Below are 21599 nucleotides of genomic sequence, written 5' to 3'. Positions count from 1 at the left end.
TGTGCAGCCTGCCACCCACAAACCCCCAGGCTGCAATACCATACTGCTTGCTTGCTTGCACTTGAAATTGGGCCTTTTAGGCATGTGGAGGAGGAATCTGGCCACCATGTCATGCCTGCGTCGGCGGCCTGGTATCCATACTCAGTCCCTAGCCGCCAGGCGGTCGGGTGTACACGCTTGGTCCCCAGCCGCCAGGCGGCGGCCGGGTGTCCATATTCGGTCCCCAGCCTCCCTGCGGCTGGGTGTCCACACTCAGTCCCCAGCCGCCAGGTGGCCGGGTGTCCACGCTTGGTCCCCAGCCGCTAGGGTGCGGCCGAGTGTCCATAAACGGTCCCCAGCCACCCCTATTTGAAGGACAGCCTAACCACAAACAAGTTGACAAGTGAATGTGGCCAGGGATGGTCCATCTCATTGACGCCTTCACACTGCGTTAATATTGTGGAAGCTGGGACACAGTTGGACACAGGGATGCAACACGTCCTCCAGACAAAGAGGATTGCGGGTCCTGGGTCAATCAGGCTTCAACACAAAGTTCAGAAGGTAGACAGCAGCGGTGGTCGGCCTCCTACACAATGAATAAATTATTTATGATCATGAGACCATCCATCTCCTTAGCTTTCTGTTCCTTGGAATGCATGCGCATGTATGTAGTAGCGGCTAGGCCTGAGGTGGTCAGCGTTTTGGCGCATATCCTACCTCCCCCGAGGATTACTGGATGTTTTCCTGCTACTACACCAGTTTTATGACTCCCGTTAAAATAAAGCTTCAGGTGATGAATGATGAATGAGGTGGTGGCAAAGGAGAAAGCGCAGGAGGAACAGGGATCATTCACATCAATATCAGGCCAGTCAACCACACATGTCTTGTAGGATATGTTTCTGTACCAAAAGGAGCGGTTCGGCTACACAGTTATAGGGCATACAGTGAGTGCAATGCCTACCAAAAATTTCGAGGCACTCCAATGCCCCTTAGAAGTGACATGGAGGTCAGAGGGCCTTAACTAAACCGTTTTTTCCATTTACAGCAACTGGGTCTCCTGTACACTGTTGGCCTAAGCAGTGAATGGAAGGCTTTCCAAAAATTATGAGGAACTGCAATGTCCCTTGAAACAGACCTGGATTACAGCGTACTAAAAACCTTCTACCCATTTTTGGGGAGTGGGTCTCCCTTTGTGTTCGCCTATGCATTGAAAAGCAAAAGCTGACTAAAATTAGGAAGAAATGCAATGCTCGGTGGAAGAGTCGTGGAGGTTGGAGTTAAGTAAAAACAAAATTTCAATGCCCGTTCGAAGAGCTGTGGAGGTCGCAGTAGCTTAACAAGATGGTTTTAATGCCCCTTGGAAGGGAGGTGGAGGTCGCAGTATCTTAACAAGATGGTTTTAATGCCTCTTGGCAGAGTGGTGGAGGTAGCAGTAGCTTAACAAGATGGTTTTAATGCCTCTTGGAATAGTGGTGGAGGTCGCAGTAGCTTAACAAGACGGTTTTAATTCCCCTTGGAAGAGTGGTGGAGGTCACAGTATCTTAACAAGACGGTTTTAATGCCCCTTGGCAGAGTGGTGGAGGTTGCAGTAGCTTAACAAGACGGTTTTAATGCCCCTTGGAAGAGTGGTGGAGGTCGCAGTGGAATAAAAAGACAATATCAATGCCTCTTGGAAGAGCGGTGGAGGTAGCTTAACAAGATGATTTTAATGCCCCTTAGAAGAGCCATGCAGCACAGCATATTAAAAACATTATTCCCACTACTGGGGAGTGGGTCTCCCATAGTCTTTGCCTATGCTTTCGAAGCAAAAGCTGCCAAAAATTAGGAAGGAGGGACTTGCAATGCCCCTTACAAGAGCCATGCAGTACAGCATATTAAAAACATTATTCCCATTATTGGGGAGTGGGTCTACCATAGTCTTTGCCTATGCAATCCAAGCAAAAGCTGCCAAAAATTAGGACGGAGGAACGTGCAATGCCCCTTGCAAGAGCCATGCAGTACAGCATATTAAAAACATTATTCCCATTATTGGGGAATGGGTCTCCCATAGTCTTTGCCTATGCCTTCCAAGCAAAAGCTGCCAAAAATTAGGACGGAGGAACTTGCTATACTGGCAACACGGACCACGGTCACCCTGGTGGTATAGTGGTAGTGGAGGCTGAGGAAAAGGAGAATAGCAAAAAAAGCTGAAATGAGGAAGCATATACCCATGTGTGGGTGTGAAGTGGTGCATGGGAATACATCTCCCGAAATAACACAGTGGATTTGACTTTATGTTACTCTGCTGTCATTTGGTGGTGATGAGAAATCTGGCCCAATCCAGCCCTTGTTCATTTTGCTATGGGTCAGCTTGTCAGCATTGTCAGTTGACAGGCGAGAGCGCTTATCAGTTATAATTCCCCCAGCGGCACTAAAAACACACTCCGATAACACACTAGCGGCAGGGCAGGCCAGGATCTCCAAGGCGTACAGAGCGAGTTCATTCCAAGTGTCCAGCTTGGATACCCAATAATTAAAAGGCACAGAGGAATCACGGAGGACGCTGTTACGGTCGGCAAGGTACTCCCTCACCATCTTTTGAAACTTTCCACTCCTTGTGAGAGTATCCCGCGCCTCAGGGCGTGTAAGCTGGCGGGTCTCAGAAAACTGTCCCAGAATGTTGATATTGTTCCCTTGCCTCTGCTGGATTGGAGTTGCGTCTCTCTCACTTGTACGCCTTGGTTCGTCAACAAACTGTGACCTCTGCCGCTAGCGTGTTCAGATGGGAATTTTTTTAACAGTTCTGCAGCAAGGGCCTTCTGGTACTGCCCCATTTTTTGTAGACCTCTCCACCTCAGGAATAAGAGAGTGAATGTTCTCCTTGTATCGGGGGTCTAAAAGTGTCACCAACTAGTAATGACTGTCACCCAACATTTTGACAACGCGAGGGTCACGGTTAAGGCAGCGTAGCATAAAGTCAGCCATGCATGTCAGACTGGTAATGGGTAAGACTTCCGTGTCCTCACCAAGATGATGACTGACCATGCTTTCCTCCTCCTCCTCCTCCTCCTCCTCCCCCCTGTACTCAGGCCACCCACGCTGAACCGACGGTATGACAGTTGTACAGGTACTACCGTCTACAGCGCATGATACCAGCTCCTGTTATTCCTCCTCCTCCTCCTCTCCCTCATTGTCCCCCAATGAAGGTTGGGATGAGATGAGGCTGGGCTGTGTGCAATCGCCCATTATGGTTTCTTGATCCATCTCATCATTCTCTGGCTGCAATGCCTCCTCTTTAATTCTCTGCAGAGAGTGTTGCAAAAGACAGACAAGTGGGATGCTAACGCTAATGATGGCATGATCACCACTCACCATCTTGGTGGACTCCTCAAAGTATGTCCGGATGGTACATATGTCAGACATCCAGGTCCACTCCTGAGGTCTTTTGTGTGGAGTCTGACCTGAATATCGACGGCCTTGTTGCAGCTGGTACTCCACAGCTACTCTCTTCTGCTCACAAATCCTTTGCAACATGTGGAGGGTAGAGTTCCAATGTGTGGGGACATCACACACAAGTCAGTGTGCCGGAAGCTGCAAACGCTGCTGCAACACAGCAAGGGCGGCGGAAGCTGTAGCCGACTTCCAAAAATGAGCTGACAGGCGACGTACTTTGACGAGCAGATCTCGCAACTCGGGGTACGATTTAAAAAACTGCTGAACCACGAGGTTAAGCACATGAGCCAGGCATGGTACGTGTGTGATCTCGCCTCGCCTCAGAGCCGCCACCAGGTTACGGCCATTGTCACACACGACCGTGCCTGGATGTAGGTTCAGCGGTCTCAGCCACAGATCTGCCTGCTCTTTCACAGCTGTCCACAACTCACAAGCAGTGTGAGGTTTCTCACCTAAGCTTATGAGTTTCAGCACAGCCTGTTGCCACTTGGCTGAGGCAGTACTGCAGTGCTTCCAGCTTGTAACTGATGTGGTGATATCTGAGATGGAGGCTGAACATGAGGAGGAGGATGAGGAGGATGCGCAGGAGCTGTACATTGTGGTGGCAACTCTGACTGACATAGAGCCCGCAATCCTCGGTGTGGGGAGGATGTGTTCCGTCCCAAGGTCCGACTGGGTCCCGGCTTCCACTATGTTTACCCAGTGTGCCGTCAGGGAGATGTACCATCCCTGGCCACAAGCACTTGTCCACGTGTCCATTGTCAGGTGGACTCTCCCAGTAACTTTGTTGTTGAGGGCACGGCAGATGTTTTGGGACACGTGGTTGTGTAGTTGTGTGGGGAAGGCACACTGGTCAAAATAGTGTCGTCTGGGAACCGAGTACCGAGGGACGGCCACCGCCATAAGGTTGCGGAAGGATTCCGTCTCCACCAGCCTAAAAGGCAGCATTTCCAATGCAAACAGTCGTGAAATGTGCGAATTTAGGACTGTGGCCTGTGGGGTGCTGGCTGCGAATTTGCTCTTTCGTTCAAAGGTCTGGGATATGGACAATTGAAAGCTGCGGTGGGACGTGGATGTGGACGTTGATGCTGTCTCTTGAGAAACTGCCATAACAAGTGAAGACTGAGAGGATGGGGCATCTTTGCATGCAGCATGGACAGGGGATTGCCTTGCACGCACTACAGGGGGTTCTCTTACACGCACAACAGCGGAAGAAGCAGTGGTGACACCCGCTGACACTGGTCGTGGACCCTGGGATTTGCCCCATGAAGTCGGGGGCTTTGCTGACATGTGCCTGATCATGCTGGTGGTGGTCAGGCTTGGTAGTTTTGTCACCCCTGCTGAAGCTGGCTTGGCAAGTGGTACAAATGGCCTTTTTGGGGTTATCAGCAGAGTTTTTAAAAAAATTACAGACTCTGGAAGACCTACCGGTTATACTGGCAACATCCCTCGTATTTGTGTTATGGGGAACTGTTGCCCGCCTTCTGTCTGCGGCCACCACACTGCTTCTTTCTGCCTGTTGGGGTACTCTGCCTCCCTCCCCCTGTGTGCTGCTGGCATTGCTCTGCGTGTTCTCCTGCCACGTTGGGTCAGTTACTGGATCATCCACCACCTCCTCCTCTTCCACTTGCGCACCACGATTGTGTCTCGTCATCGTCCACCTCTTGTGACATATTGCCAGCGTCGACTTCCAGTGGCCGTGGCTGTTCAAATATTTGGGCATCGCTACATGGGTTCTCCTCTTCCACCACTTCAAGCGGAGCAGGCGAGGGGCCCAAATATGGAAATGGACCAGGGAACAGCTCTTCAGAGTATCCAACTGTGGGATCAGTTGCTGTCTGACGACACTCAGCATGATGGCAGGAAGGAGCATCAGGGTGAGGAGGAGTATGCGGTCGAGACTCACAGCTGCTAAAACTTGACCATGTGGAAGACAGACCGAAGTTGGTGATGCCCAGGTAACTGGAAGTATTATCTGCTATCCAATTAATAACCTGTTCACACTGATCAGTTCACAATACTGGTGCTGTATTGTGCTTCCCTAGTAATTCGGTCAAGAAGTGGGAGAGAGAAGATGTGGCTGTTGGTTGTGGCACATTTTCACCTTGGCCACGGCCCCATCCTCTACACACACCATCACCAGAACGTCCAGTTCCACGTCCCTTGCCACGCGCCTTGCCCATTGTAAATGAAGTAAAGTAGCTTACACTCGCACTATCAATGGGAAAAGGGTAATAAAAAGGCTATTAGAACCGTGGAAGAGGAAAACCACAGTTCTATTTCTCTGGCCTACACCAGATTCTTTTAAACAGATATATTTGTGTCTGAACAGTCAGGGAGACACTATTACTGTTTTTTTTATGTAAAAAAGGCCAAAATCTGGATAATACTGAGATTTGAACCGTGGAACTGCAAAACCAAACTTCTAGTTATCTGGCCTACACCAGAATATTTTAAACAGATATATCTGTGTCTGAACAGTCAGGGAGACACTATTACTGTTTTTTTTATATAAAAAAGGCCAAAAGCTGCATAATACAGAGATTTGAACCGTGGAACTGCAAAACCAAACTTCTAGTTATCTGGCCTACACCAGAATATGTTAAACAGATATATTTGTGTCTGAACAGTCAGGGAGACACTATTACTGTTTTTTTTTATATAAAAAAGGCCAAAAGCTGCATAATACAGAGATTTGAACCGTGGAACTGCAAAACCAAACTTCCAGTTATCTGGCCTACACCAGAATATCTTAAACAGATATATTTGTTTCTGAACAGTCAGGGAAACACTTTTACAGTTTTTTTTAAGTAAAAAAGGCCAAAAGCTGCAGAATACAGAGATTTGAACCGTGGAACTGCAAAACCAAACTTCTAGTTATCTGGCCTACACCAGAATATTTTAAACAGATATAGTTGTGTCTGAACAGTCAGGGAGACACTATTACTGTTTTTTTTTTATGTAAAAAAGGCCAAAAGCAGGATAATACTGAGATTTGAACCATGCAACTGCAAAACCAAACTTCCAGTTATCTGGCCTACACCAGAATATCTTAAACAGATATATTTGTTTCTGAACAGTCAGGGAAACACTTTTACAGTTTTTTTTAAGTAAAAAAGGCCAAAAGCTGCAGAATACAGAGATTTGAACCGTGGAACTGCAAAACCAAACTTCTAGTTATCTGGCCTACACCAGAATATTTTAAACAGATATATTGGTATCTGAACAGTCACAGACACACTCAATTTTTTTTTTGGGGGGGGGTAAAAATACCAAAAGGTTAATAAGACGCATATTTGTACAGTCTGACTGAGGAAAAAAAAAATACAGGATTTAGATGAAAAAAAAAGTATTTTTCCTGGCCCCTGAGACCGGGGGATAAGTTTAGCAATTTGATCAGCAGGAGCACACAGGGCTGTAATGCACTGTTTGTTGGTATAACCACTGCGTCTCCTATACAGCCTGCCTGCCTGATGTCTGGGACAGATGTTAGTCCTGAGAAGGACTGTTTGCTTGATTTGGCTGCCTTTAGAGACCCTACACTAACTATTTTGCACTATATATCTCTCCCTAACTCAGCAGCACTCTCCCTACACTGTCTGATCCCGGGTGACTGTGTCCAAGATGGCGGCGCCCGGTTTTAAATACTCGAGGTGACGCTGTGCGGCCAGCCAGCCCTGTAGTGCCCACAAACAACATGGCTGTAGCATTACAGTGACTGGCTGGCAATCCCTGCATGTTCATTGGCTCTGTGAAGAGCGCCAAACGAGCATGGCGGATACCCGAGCTCCTGCCCGAGTAACCCGGAAATACTCGGTGCTCGCCGAACATCCCGAGTAGCGAGATGCTCGGGCGAGTACTGAGCAGTGTCGAGCATGCTCTCTCAACACTACTAATTAGTTAACTTTAGTTACATCCAAGTGAGTATTATCAGATAGCAATAGGGCGAATAATTGAAGCCCCCAGCAAAAAGTATCTGGTAACACCCATTTGGACTTTACAAAAGTTAACTCATTAGATGCCAATACTTTCATTGCTCATAGCTCAACAAAAAAGAGACAAAATAAAAAAAAGTTGTATTCCACTTTGCAGCTCAGTGTTCTTTAGTCTGCAGCATTTTTTATGATCCTCAGTCACTTAGTCAGTCTTGTAAAAATCCTACAGAGAACAGAAAGATTGATCTGCTTATGATCGGTACATGAGTTCCATCTTTGGTTGGTAGCGTTATGAAGGTCAGACCCATTCTAATTTAGCAATTTGCTATGCTACTGCAGACAAAGTACAGCAGGGAGGTTTCTGCTCCAGACAATTTTCTTACATCCAGTTGTAGAAATTTGAGAAGGAGGAGACGGAGAAAGGCACGCAAAGAAGATTTTTCATACATTTCCTAGGTGTAACTGTGATATGAGGCAAAATAGGATCTAACAAAAGATTGAAATTCTGTTAGGGATTGCTGAAATTAGAGATGGGCAAATGTATTTGAGTGGATTTGAATTCTACTTGAATTATGCTAAAATACATTTTCAAATTCAAATTTTTTTTAATTTGATCATCGCAAATTCAGCAAAAAGAGGCCTGACAGTAGGCTAAAAAATAGAATATCATTTACCTTATTGCTCACATCTACGGCCTCCTCCTCTGCTCACTGCCCCTGTATGGTCCTCAGCACTTCTTTTTACCACCACTACATGCAGAAACCTCACTAAGGCATAGTACATGTCTGTGTGATGTAAGGTCCCAACATTATGGTATGACGTACTGTGACCTTACAAAGCGCACCCAAAATTTAAACTTTTGGCCATGACTTGGTCAGGGAATTCACGCAAATGCTCAGGGGTATCCTGACACTGGTCACAGTCAGAAGTCCTAGCCTATCATATACAGGTGTCAGCATGCAGAGACAGCAAGAGAAAGTGGCAAGACCATACAGGGAACAGCAAGCATTGAAGGTGCTGAAAGAGGTGAGCGGTAAGATGGGTATTAATAATTTGCTTTCTTTTTTTTCTCCATCTTATGTTTATTATGCTTTGGGGTCTCTATAGAAACTGAAACATTATAAGGGACATTTGATTTGTGAAAAATAAAGTTGCTGTAAATCGAATTTACCAATAAATTTCACTTAATCTCTGAAATTTTTTTAAATTTCTTCAGCATTTTCTGTGTTAAGTGTTCAATTTTTTGAGGCTATTAAGATTACAATTGCATTTACATTTCTTATTAGAATTTTATCTCATATTGAAATTTGTGCCTGTACTGCTATGTTAGTAACAACATTTTACAACTTCTGCAGCAGTCTCAAAAACAACACAATTTCCAACATTTTCTACTGAAAAGACCACCTCAGTTGGGACAACGAAAACAGTAACTGGCAGAAGTACAATTCCATCTACTTGGATGACAACACTATCATCAGCAAAATCATCAAGTACATCACCTTTAAGGACAACCATATTTACAAGCACAACAACTCCCTTAATTGAATATTCATCTGTAACTTCAAAGCTTACTAAACATTTTACAACTTCTGCAGAAGTCTCAAAAACAACACCATTTCCAACATTTTCTACTGAAAAGACCACCTCAATTGGGACAACTAAAACAGTAACTGGCAGAAGTACAATTTCATCTTCTTGGATGACAACACTATTATCACCAAAATCATCAAGTACATCACCTTTAGAAAGAACCACATTTACAAGCACAACAAATCCCTTAACTGAATATTCATCTGTAACTTCAAAGCATACTAAACATTTTACAACTTCTGCAGAAGTCTCAAAAACAACACCATTTCCAACACTTTCTACTGAAAAGACCACCTCAGATGGGACAACTAAAACAGTAACTGGCAGAAGTACAATTCCATCTTCTTGGATGACAACACTATCATCACCAAAATCATCAAGTACATCACCTTTAAGGACAACTATATTTACAAGCACAACAAATTCCTTAACTGAATATTCCTCTGTAACTTCAAAGCTTACTAAACATTTTACAACTTCTGCAGAAGTCTCAAAAACAACACCATTTCCAACATTTTCTACTGAAAAGACCACCTCAGTTGGAACAACTAAAACAGTAACTGGCAGAAGTACAATTCCATCTTCTTGGATGACAACACTATCATCACCAAAATCATCAAGTACATCACCTTTAAGGACAACTATATTTACAAGCACAACAAATCCCTTAACTGAATATTCCTCTGTAACTTCAAAGCTTACTAAACATTTTTCAACTTCTGCAGAAGTCTCAAAAACAACACCATTTCCAACATTTTCTACTGAAAAGACCACCTCAGTTGGGACAACTAAAACAGTAACTGGCAGAAGTACAATTCCATCTTCTTGGATGACAACACTATCATCACCAAAATCATCAAGTACATCACCTTTAAAAACAACCATATTTACAAGCACAACAAATCCCTTAACTGAGTATTCATCTGTAACTTCAAAGCTTACTAAAGCATCAAGCATAAGCCTTAAACCATCAACAGAATTGGGCACTAGTGCTGCTGCAACATCCTTCTCCACAATGTCTTCATCAAAGTCATCAACAAGAGCTACCTATACAATGGATTATTTTACTACAAAAAATCCTCTAACTAAGATTTCAACTTTAAGTGCAAACACAACAAAAAGCCCTCAGCTAGTATCGTCAAATACAACAAAACATCTAGCCGTAGTCTCAAGTTTATCTCCAATGGTTACTAAATTAACAAGAATAACAATAAGCCCGGAAACATCTGAATTTACAGTTGAGAAGACCTCCATTGAAACTGTTAAGAAGGTCATACATGAGAATTCAACGTTTTCTTTAGACTCTTCAAAGACCAGAAAACTTGAAACTGAAGGACCAGATGAAATTATAACAGGACGCGATTTACCTCCTTCACCAGGAAAGCAATTAAAGTTTACAACTATCAAGCCATCCAATGCTTCTCGACTGCCAGATATAAAATCAACAACTAAAAAAGGAAATGGGGTATGTAGTCCTGGTTACGTATTAAATATAAATATTTATATAATTCTTATAAACTAAGTATGTACAGTATTTGTATGCTGAAGCATTATGTTTCTTTTTTCTGTAAGATTTTATGAAGCAAATGTATTCTAAATTTATTATGCTAAACTTATTTACATGGATGTAACATTGAATCTTAACTGTTAACTGGAATTTTTGCTAGAACTTCCTTCATTCACAAAATATGGAATCTCTCATGTTAAAAAACTGCATACACCTTTGACAAAATAACTATTATTTTTACATACATTAGTGGTTAACCCCTTAATAACATCTGACGTACTAATACGCGTCTGTGCCCTGGGACTTAAGAGCCAGACCCGTATTAGTACGTCATGGCGATCACGCGCGCACACAGGCTGTGCGGGCGCGATCGCCGCCGGGTGTCAGCTAATTGTCACAGCTGACACCCGGTACTATGTGCAGGGAGTGGTCCTGCACCGCTCCCAGCACATTAACCCCCGCGATGCTGCGATCGAAGTCGATCGCGGCATTGCGGGGGCAAGGGGAGGTGATCGGCGATACTCACCTCCTCTTCCGGCTTCCAGCGCAGTCTGCAAAGGCTTCCCGGGTGTTGCCATGACGACCCGATGTCGTCATGACAACATCCGGGTCACCAGAGAGCAGGAAGATTGCTTGGGCATGCGCAGTGCATCTTCAAGCAATCTTCACACTGTGCACTTCTGACAGCCTTCATGGCATAGGGATGGTGCTTCATTCCTGTGCCATGCAGGCGATCAGAAAAAAAAAAGTGAAAGTCCCAGAGTGGGACAAAGTAATAAAGTGTATAAACTGTGTGAAAGTGGAAAAAAAAATGTGCAAAAATATTATAAAAAAATAAAAAAAATAATACACCAAAAATAAAAATATAATGTACCCATCAATAAATATTATTATAAAAAAAAAACAAAAAAAACAATAAAAGTACACATATTTGGTATCGCCGCGTCCGGAACAACCTTACCTATAAAACTGTCCCACTAGTTAACCCCTTCAGTGTACACGGTAAAAAAAAAAAAAAAAAAACGAAGCAAAAAACAATGCTTTATCACCATACCGCCAAACAAAAAGTAGAATAACACGCGATCAAAAAGACGCATATAAATAAAAATGATACCTCTGAAAACGTCATCTCGTCCCGCAAAAAACAAGCTGCCATACAGCTCCATCAGCTGAAAAATAAAAAAGTTATAGCTCTCAGAATAAAGCGATGCTAAAAAATATTTTTTTCTATTAAATAGCTTTTATTATGTATAAGCGCCAAAACATAGAAAAATGATACAAATGTGGTACCGCTGTAAACGTACTGACCCGAAGAATAAAGCTACCTCATCAATTTTACCACACGCGGAACAGAATAAAAAAAATCCTGAATTGTTGGTTTTTGTTTATTCTGCCTCCCAAAAATTGGAATAGAAAGCGATCAAAAAATGTCACGTGCCTGAAAATGGCACCAATAACAACGTCAAGTCATCCCGCAAAAAAACGAGCCGTCACATGACTGTCTGCCAAAATCTGGAAAAATTATAGCTCTCAAAATATGGCGATGCAAAAACTAGATTTTACAAAAAATGCGTCTTTTAGTGTGTGACAGCTGTCAGTCATAAAAACCCCATATGATTCTGGCATTGCTGTAATCACACCGACCCGAAGAATAAAGTCGTCTAATCACTTATACCGCACAAGGAACGGCGTCAAAAATAAACTCTTGGGTTAGGATTGGGCTAGGGTTGTGCTGGGGCTAGGGTTGTGCTGGGGCTAGGGTTGTGCTAGGGCTAGGGTTGTGCTAGGGTTAGGGCTGGGGTTGGGATTTTTTTCAAAAGTAAGAAAAAAAGATGACGATATGGCGACTAGTGTTGAGAGCAAGTGCTCGCTACTTGAGTTTGCATCGGGTGCTCTGGTATGCATTGAGTATCGTGGGTATTTGAGTGACATGCTCGAGTCTCTGCCCCATATGCTTCGCGGCCAAAAAACTTTACGGGGATTGTCTGCCATGCACGAGCGATCCCCGCATGTTTTTTTTTGGGTGTCTAATAACCGTGAAACATGCGGAGCAGGGACTCGAGCATGTCACTCGAGCACACACTGTACATGGTGCATACCTGAGTACCCGATGCAAACTCAAGTAGCGAGCACTTGCGCTCAAGAATAATGACAACTTATTCAATATGATGACCTAATGTAAACAAATTCTGTGCCATACCTCTGGGTTCAAAATGTTCACTATACACCTTAATAAAATCCTTGAGGGGTATAGTTTCCAAAATGGGGACACTTGTGGGGGAGCTCCAATGTTTAGGCACATCACGGGCTCTCCAAATGCGACATGGTGTCCGCTAACAAATTGAATGGAAAATCGGCTCAAATTGTTAGCGGACGCCATGTTGAGTTTGGAGAGCCCCTCTGTGCCCAAACATTGGAGCTCCCCCACAAGTGACCCCATTTTGGAAACTAGACCCCCCAAGGCACCTATCTAGATTCATAGTGAGCACTTGGAACCCCCAGGTGCTTCACAAATTGATTCGTAAAAATGAAAAAGTGAAAAAAAAAACACTTTTTCATTTTTATGAATCAATTTGTGAAGCACCTGGGGTTCCAAGTGCTCACTATGAATCTAGATAGGTGCCTTGGGGGGTCTAGTTTCCAAAATGGGGTCACTTGTGGGGGAGCTCAAATGTTTGGGCACACAGGGACTCTCCAAATGCAACATGATATCCGCTAACAAATTGTCGGCTCAATTTGTTAGCGGATATCATGTTGCATTTGGAGAGTCCCTGTGTGCCCAAACATTGGAGCTCCCCCACAAGTGACCCCATTTTGGAAACTAGACCCCCCAAGGCACCTATCTAGATGCATAGTGAGCACTTGGAACCCCAGGTGTTTCACAAATTGATTCATAAAAATGAAAAAGTGTTTTTTTTTTCACTTTTTCATTTTTACGAATCAATTTGTGAAGCACCTAGGGGTTCCAAGTGCTCACTATGCATCTAGAAAGGTGCCTTGGGGGGTCTAGTTTCCAAAATGGGGTCACTTGTGGGGGAGCTCCAAAGTTTGGGCACAGAGGGGCTCTCCAAACGCAATGTGGTGTCCGCTAACAATTTGAGCCGATTTTCCATTCAATTTGTTAGCGGATACCATGTTGCATTTAGAGAGTCCCTGTGTGCCCACACATTGGAGCTCCCCCACAAGTGACCCCATTTTGGAAACTAGACCCCCCAAGGCACCTATCTAGATGCATAGTGAGCACTTGGAACCCCTAGGTGCTTCACAAATTGATTCGTAAAAATGAAAAAGTGTTTTTTTTTTCATTTTTCATTTTTACGAATCAATTTGTGAAGCACCTGGGGGTTCCAAGTGCTCACTATGCATCTAGAAAGGTGCCTTGGGGGGTCTAGTTTCCAAAATGGGGTCACTTGTGGGGGAGCTCCAAAGTTTGGCACAGAGGGGCTCTCCAAACGCAATGTGGTGTCCGCTAACAATTTGAGCCGATTTTCCATTCAATTTGTTAGCGGATACCATGTTGTATTTAGAGAGTCCCTGTGTGTCCAAACATTGGAGCTCCCCCACAAGTGACCCCATTTTGGAAACTAGACCCCCCAAGGCACCTATCTAGATGCATAGTGAGCACTTGGAACCCCTAGATGCTTCACAAATTGATTCGTAAAAATGAAAAAGTGTTTTTTTTTTCACTTTTTCATTTTTATGAATCAATTTGTGAAGCACCTGGGGGTTCCAAGTGCTCACTATGCATCTATAAAGGTGCCTTGGGGGGTCTAGTTTCCAAAATGGGGTCACTTGTGGGGGAGCTCCAAAGTTTGGGCACACAGGGGCTCTCCAAACACAACATGGCGTCCGCTAATTATTCAAGCAAATTTTACAATCAAAAAGTCAAATGGCGCTCCTTCCCTTCCGAGCCCTGCCATGCGCCCAAACAGTGTTTTTTCCACAAATATTGGGTATCTGCGTGCCCAGGGGAAATTGCACAACAAATTTGGGGTCCATTTTTTCTTGTTACCCCTGTGAAAATAAAAAAAATTGGGTCTAAAGTAACATTTTTGTGAAAAAAGTTAAATGTTCATTTTTTTCTTCCACATTCAAAAAATTCCTGTGAAGCACCTGAAGGGTTAATAAAGTTCTTGAATGTGGTTTTGAGCACCTTGAGGGGTGCAGTTTTTAGAATGGTGTCACTTTTGGGTATTTTCTGTCAAAAAGACCTCTCCAAGTCACTTCAAATATGATGTGGTCCCTAAAAAAATGGTTTTGTAAATTTTGTTGGAAAAATGAGAAATCGCTGGTCAACTTTTAACCCTTATGGCTCCCTAACAAAAAAAAATGTTGGTTCCAAAATTGTGCTGATGTAAAGTAGACATGTGGAAAATGTTATTTATTAACTCTTTTGTGTGACATATCGCTCTGATTTCAGGGCTTAAAAATTCAAATTTTGAAAATTGCAAAATTTTCTAAATTTTCGCCAAATTTCCGTTTTTTTCACAAATAAACGCAAGTGATATCGAAGAAATTTTTCCACAATCATGAAGTACAATATGTCACGAAAAAACAATCTCAGAATCAGGGGGATCTGTTGAAGCGTTCCAGAGTAATTACCTCATAAAGTGACAGTGGTCAGAATTGTAAAAATTGGCCCGGTCATTAACGTGCAAACCACCCGCGGGGCTTAAGGGGTTAAAGGGAATTTGTCAGCAGGTTATTGCTACCTCACCTGAGAGCAGCACGGTGTAGGCAAAGAGATCCCAAATTCAATGATGTATCACTTAGTTTACTGAGTGCATCAGTTCTGACACAATCAGAGTTTTTAGAAATAGCCCATGCCAGGCTCTGTATGTACATTGTCTATTAACAGTGAGCTGCATATCACAGGAGGGCGCGGAGTCGGATTATCAGTCATCTGCACATCAGATCTGGCAGTGATAATCTCCTAGTGATAAAATTTTCATTGTAAACAAACAGCACAAAGCTTGATAAGTGACACATTGCTGAATTCTATGTTTTAACCCCTACCATGCTGTCCTTAGATTACATAGCAAAAACCTGCTGTCAGATTGCCTTTCAGTGGCATAGGAGAACACTTGGTAGGTAAGATAGGTAAGATACTGTATGCTTGTTTGTTGATGACATAAACATGTGTAATAAGGTTGATATTTCTAGAGCTGTCTGTATGAAATTTAGAAAATTGGTAAGCTTTACTGAAAAAAGAGACAAAATATTGGGAACTGCAATTCTATGTTTCCAAATGAATAATTCAGACACCTCTGTCTGAGTATTGGATAGGAAGTTGTGTATTAATAAGGAAGGACTAGAGATGGACAAATCTATTTCAGTGCAATTGAATGCTACTCAAATAAAAAAAAAAAAGCATTTTGATGAACACATTTTTTTTGTAATTCACTCCATGCAAATTCAGCAAAATGGTAGTCAGCTGCAGCCGTCATCTTGTTGAACAGTAGAGGGTTGGCAAAACTTTGAAAAAACATACTCACGTCATTGTTCACCTCTCGAGCCTCCCTGCTACTCCTGTTCACTGTCCAATCCTCCATGCCTCCAGGACGTTGCATCTCTGGCTCAATGTTCACTCTAGACTAGGGGACAAACAGTTCCCAGTGTTCACTGCACATGCTCTAGGGCCTACTTGCAGCCAGAAGTCCTCACCTAGAGTGTACACCAGGCCACAATTTCTGACTGTGGGCCCCAGATTTCACTGCACATGCTCTGGGTCCTACTTGCGGCTCTAAGTCACGGCTTAGCCAGAGATGCAACTCAACAGAGGTGCAGAGGACCAAACAGTAGGCAGGGAGCAGCGGAGATAGCCAGAAACGTGAGTGGCTAGGTGAGTATGATTTTTTCTTTTTAACCTTTTGTTGGCTGCTTACCTCTTCAGCTGACTTCTCTGCTCCCTGCCCGATGTCCAGTCTTGTATGCCTCTATCGCATTGCATCTCCAGCCCAGTGTTCGCTCTAGGCACAGAATAATTTGTCTTGCCATTCCTGCAGCATGCTGTCTAGTTCTCGATGCCTTGTTCCTTCTTACTCCATCGTGCACATCTACTGTAATTTTTATTAAAGTCACTCAGATGATGTAACAATGGCACAGAGCACAGAGATCTGAGTCCCAGTATCGACACTGTACGAATGCACAATGAAGTTCAAAGCCTAATGGAAAGGTGAAACTCCTGGAATCAAAGTGAAGTTATCTGTAGAGGATATATGTGATGGGAGAAATGGAGAAATGGAAGAGAAGGGGTGCCGAGAGCTAGATGGCAAGTTGCAGGAACAGCTGAACACTTGAGCCTTGAGGTATGCATTTTTTTTATCCATTTGCCTAAACCTCTATGATTAAGCAAAATTGCAGGTAGCTATATTCCCCTTTTTGCTGAACCTCAGGGGGTCAGACTGACAGCTAAAATAAATGAAATTGTTCAGAGCAAATTGTGAAAATTTCGGGTTCGGGTTCGGACCCAGCTACTAGACTATTCTTCTTGTCAGCTCGCACCAACGAACAGTATTTACCTGAGCCTAGGGGTCCCTATTAAGTACAGATCCCTGTATAGGGGTTAAAGGATGAAGGTCAGAGGAACCTCTAGAATTTGGGAAACGGTGTACTAAAACAAAACCTGTTCATGGCAGACCTCTTTAGAGCTGCCAAATGAGCATGAATAGTGCTCCATAAACAATGCACAGAATGACACCATTCATCATGAATTTGACAAGTGGAAGTCGCCACTCCTGAGTCCTGCCCCAGTCCCACCCACTTTGTCGAAGCTGAGTAAAAATGGCATGATAGTGCAAAATTTGTTAATTTTTGGCTCAGCGTCGGGTTATACCAACATTTTGCAACTTTTCAAAACTTTTTATCGTAAAATCTTGCCATAAAAACCTTAATGAATTAAGGCTACAGTCTTTAAGACATCATTAAGAATGCATTAAAACATTGTATATAATTGTATAAATAATGTTAGCTTATCACGCAAAAAAAAGCTCTTAGCTTATCAAGGTACAAATGAACATGTTATGCATCTCAGAAAATGATTACAAGCTTGGTATCACCATAATTATTTTACCCAGTAGAATAATTTTGCCAGGTAATTTTTACTGTCTAAAGAGTGCAGTAAAAAAAAATTCTGTTTCTCTGCAATTTCCCTTACATGGCTATGTCGACAGAAAAAAAAGTTATCGCTCTTGGAAGAAAGGGAGGAAAAATTTAAAGTGTAAAAACAGAAAATCCTTTAGTCATGCAATTTCATAAATAGCTTTGAAAAGTCGCAAAATTTTCCTGTGATTTGGAGTTGCACAAAAATTTTGCAGCATTTGGCATTTTTAGATCAGTTTTACTCAGATTCACCAAAATGGGCAGAGTTGTGGCAGAAAGAGACAAATAAAAATACCAGCTCCCCGTCTGTTGCTTGTATTCAGCTCGCGGTCCGTGATCGGCGCTACTGCAGGCGCTCTGATAATTGCTGAAAAGGAAGAGTTGATCCAGTGCCCAGGAAGCCAATGTTAATTAAAAACATGTGAATACTTTATTTCTTTCATGGTTAAAATCCAAGAGATAAGGTCAACAAAATGATGGAGATATACTCCATAGTAAAGGGGAACATAGGGAAGCAATTAATATTTGTAACTACCAGACGCGTTTCGAATGTAACGACACTCTTAAAGCCCCGTCACACTTAGCGATGCTGCAATGATCCCGACAATGATACGACCTGTCAGGGATCGTTGCTGCGTTGCTATGTGGTCGCTGGTGAGCTGTCAAACAGGCAGGCTCACCAACAATCAGGGGAGCTGAGACATCGTGGAAAGAATCTTTCTACGCTGTCCTGCTCCTGGTTACGAGCCTGCTGAAGCAGGAGCAGGCTGGTAACTATGGTAAACATCGGGTTACTAGGGTCACACGCGCTCCTAGTAACCCATTGTTTATCATGGTTGCCACTCTGCTACAGTGAGCGGGAGGTTACCGCACACTTTAGCAGGCTCGTAACCATGATAAACAACGGGTTACTAGGTGCGCGTGTGCCCCTAGTAACCCGATGTTTATCATGGTTACCAGCCTGATCGCTGCTCCCGCAGGTCCCACACAGCGATGTATGCTGACCAGCGGGAGAGCAACGACCAAAAAATGGTCCAGGACACTTTGCAGCGATCAGCGACCTCACAGCAGGGGCCTGATCGTTGCGAAGTGTCACACATAGCGACATCGCTGGTGAGGTCGCTGTTGCGTCACCAAAATCGTGACACAGCAGCGATCTCGCTACCGATCTCGCTATGTGAGACGTGGGCTTTAGACTTGGTATGAATGAGTGTTGAACAATGGAGGAAACACCCCTTTATACCTGATTCAATTAGTAACTGACATCACTTTGTTGACCTTATCTCTTGGATTTAAACCATGAAAGAAATAAAGTATTCACATGTTTTTAATTAACCTTGGCTTCCTTGGCGCTGGATTAACTCTTCCTTTTCAGAGTTGTGGCAGGACAGGAGCATGACTCCACAGCTTATCTAATTTATGATCAGCTGTAGCCTTCCTAACACCAGAAATCTTACTTCAGTAGCCAACTGTAGTAAGATATCTGGCATGGAGTTCACACCAATCATCAGACGCTTCTGATTCATAAAGAGGAGTCCACCCCTTCATGAATCAGGGACGTGTGACTTCACCACACCCCCTTATCAAGACAAGCGAGAAAATCCAAAAGTTTTGCAAAAGTGCTGAAATTTGATTCTAGTACATGCCACACCACTATATATCAAGATTCTGAATAATACTGGAGACAATGATTTTTTTTTAAGCCTTCATCCTTTCATCACTTTCCCAATGGCTCAAAAGTTGCTTTACACATGGTTTTAGGCTGTTAACCTGTTAAATCCCGCTGTCAATCTGTGACAGTAGCATTTAACACACGACTTTAGGGGTGCATATCATTCCATGCTCCCATAGATATGCCCGTGACTTGATCGTGGGGCACCAATGGGTTGTCAAGACATCCAGGGGTCTGGAGATGACCCCTGTGCTTGTCCTTATGATTCTCCTGTTAAAGTCAGCCTGTGGCTGGAGTTCATAGGAGATCGTGATTTTAACTATCCATGACAGTGCAAATGCACTAGTATGTATAGTACAAACGATTAGACAATAACAGTTTCAAGTCCGCTAAGTGGATTATTAAATGCAGCAAAAAGAGAAAAAAAAGATTTTAGATCTTTTCTTGCTGATCTGGCCTAGAGCACCAAGGAAATACACTGCCTACAGTCCCACCCCAAAGCACAGGCATATCATTGACTCAAAACACATTACACAAGAACCACAAGACTGATTTCTTCACCTCAGGTATCATATTAATCAGTGCAGCAACCTCAACATGACACTGCCTGTAGTTTATTGGCGAAACCCTGCTGACAGGTTCGCTTTAAGGCCAAGTTCACACATTCAGTATTTGATCAGTACTAGAGATGAGCGTTGTTCTACTCGAACTGTGCGCCAATCTCAAATTCGAGCTGTTTTGGGCGGTGTTCGAGCCGTTCGGCGAACACGAACAATTTGAGAAAAATTCGGCTGTCCGAGGTTATGTTCGATAACTGTTCGTGCACCAAAATCATAACTGGATTTTTTCTCAGTAATGATGAAAATTAATGTTAATACGCAGTTTGAGTGTACAGCGGGGTGGGGGGAGGGGCAGGGGATGGATCTCTGCAGGAACAATGAAGATCTCCATTTTTTTTTCTCTTTCCCGCATTTGCAGTGGGGAGGTGCAATCTGTCAGCCTATCAGCAGCGCACACACGGAGCGAAGTGCTTTTTTTCACACAAGCAAGGGCATGTGTCATTGGCAGTGTATGTCACATGTCCTTGCCCTATAAGACCAAGCCATTTTCCCCGTCGCCACCATTTTCTCACTGCTGCAGCTGCGTGTTAGACGGCACCGCTGTTGCTGTGTGCGCTATACCTTGTTAATTTCAAGCCAATTTTCGCACAAATATACAGATAGCTTGGGAGTAGGGAATAGTTGTGATTGCAGTCCTTTTAAGGACTAGGTTACAGCATTTCCTACGACTTTTATCAGGGAGGTCTGTGCTCTTAAATAGATAGGTTGTGGGAGTAAAGACTAATTGTAATTGGAGTCCTTTTCAGGACTAGGTTACATCAGTTCCTATCAGTTTTTGCCAGGCAGGTCTGTGCCAGTGCTGTGCAAGTTTTTTTCACAGCATTTGGCTGAATCTAGCAAAGCTAATCCTTGTTGGCCTATTGCAGAGTGTGTTAGTCAGTGGAGTAGCCTATCTGTGTTGCAAGATATAACACCTGTGTATAGAATACCAATTTTTTTACTGCACCTAGTGAAGTAAAATCTTTTGGGCATAGCATCATTCTATTAGTCCATCTATACTGACCTCCATCAGGTTGCAAACTGAATATAATTTTTTTCTGCATCTAGCTCTAAAAAAATATTTGGGCTTCTAGCAGTGTGTGGGACTTGGTCTATTAGTCCATCTATACTGACCTCCATCAGGTTGCAAATTAAAAATAATTTTTTTCTTCATTTAGCTCTGAAAAAATATTTGGGCTTCTAGCAGTGTGTGGGACTTGTTCTATTAGTCCTTCTATACTGACCTCCAGCAGGTTGCACATTGAATATAATTTTTTTCTGCATCTAGCTCTGAAAAAATAGTTGGGCTTCTAGCGGTGTGTGGGACTTGGTCTATTAGTCCATCTATACTGACCTCCATCAGGTTGCAAATTAAAAATAATTTTTTTCTGCATCTAGCTCTGAAAAAATATTTGGGCTTCTAGCAGTGTGTGGGACTTGGTCTATTAGTCCATCTATACTGACCTCCAACAGGTTGCAAATTAAAAATAATTTTTTTCTTCATTTAGCTTTGAAAAAATATTTGGGCTTCTAGCAGTGTGTGGGACTTGTTCTATTAGTCCTTCTATACTGACCTCCAGCAGGTTGCAAATTGAATATAATTTTTTTCTGCATCTAGCTCTGAAAAAATAGTTGGGCTTCTAGCGGTGTGTGGGACTTGGTCTATTAGTCCATCTATACTGACCTCCATCAGGTTGCAAATTAAAAATAATTTTTTTCTGCATCTAGCTCTGAAAAAATATTTGGGCTTCTAGCAGTGTGTAGGACTTGGTCTATTAGTCTAT

Source organism: Phyllobates terribilis, unplaced genomic scaffold, assembly GCF_046119375.1.
Source record: "Phyllobates terribilis strain yellow unplaced genomic scaffold, ASM4611937v1 Scaffold_13__5_contigs__length_258822181, whole genome shotgun sequence".
Taxonomy (NCBI): domain Eukaryota; kingdom Metazoa; phylum Chordata; class Amphibia; order Anura; family Dendrobatidae; genus Phyllobates; species Phyllobates terribilis.
The sequence above is the reverse complement of the archived record's forward strand: the minus strand, read 5'-3'. Positions refer to the sequence as shown.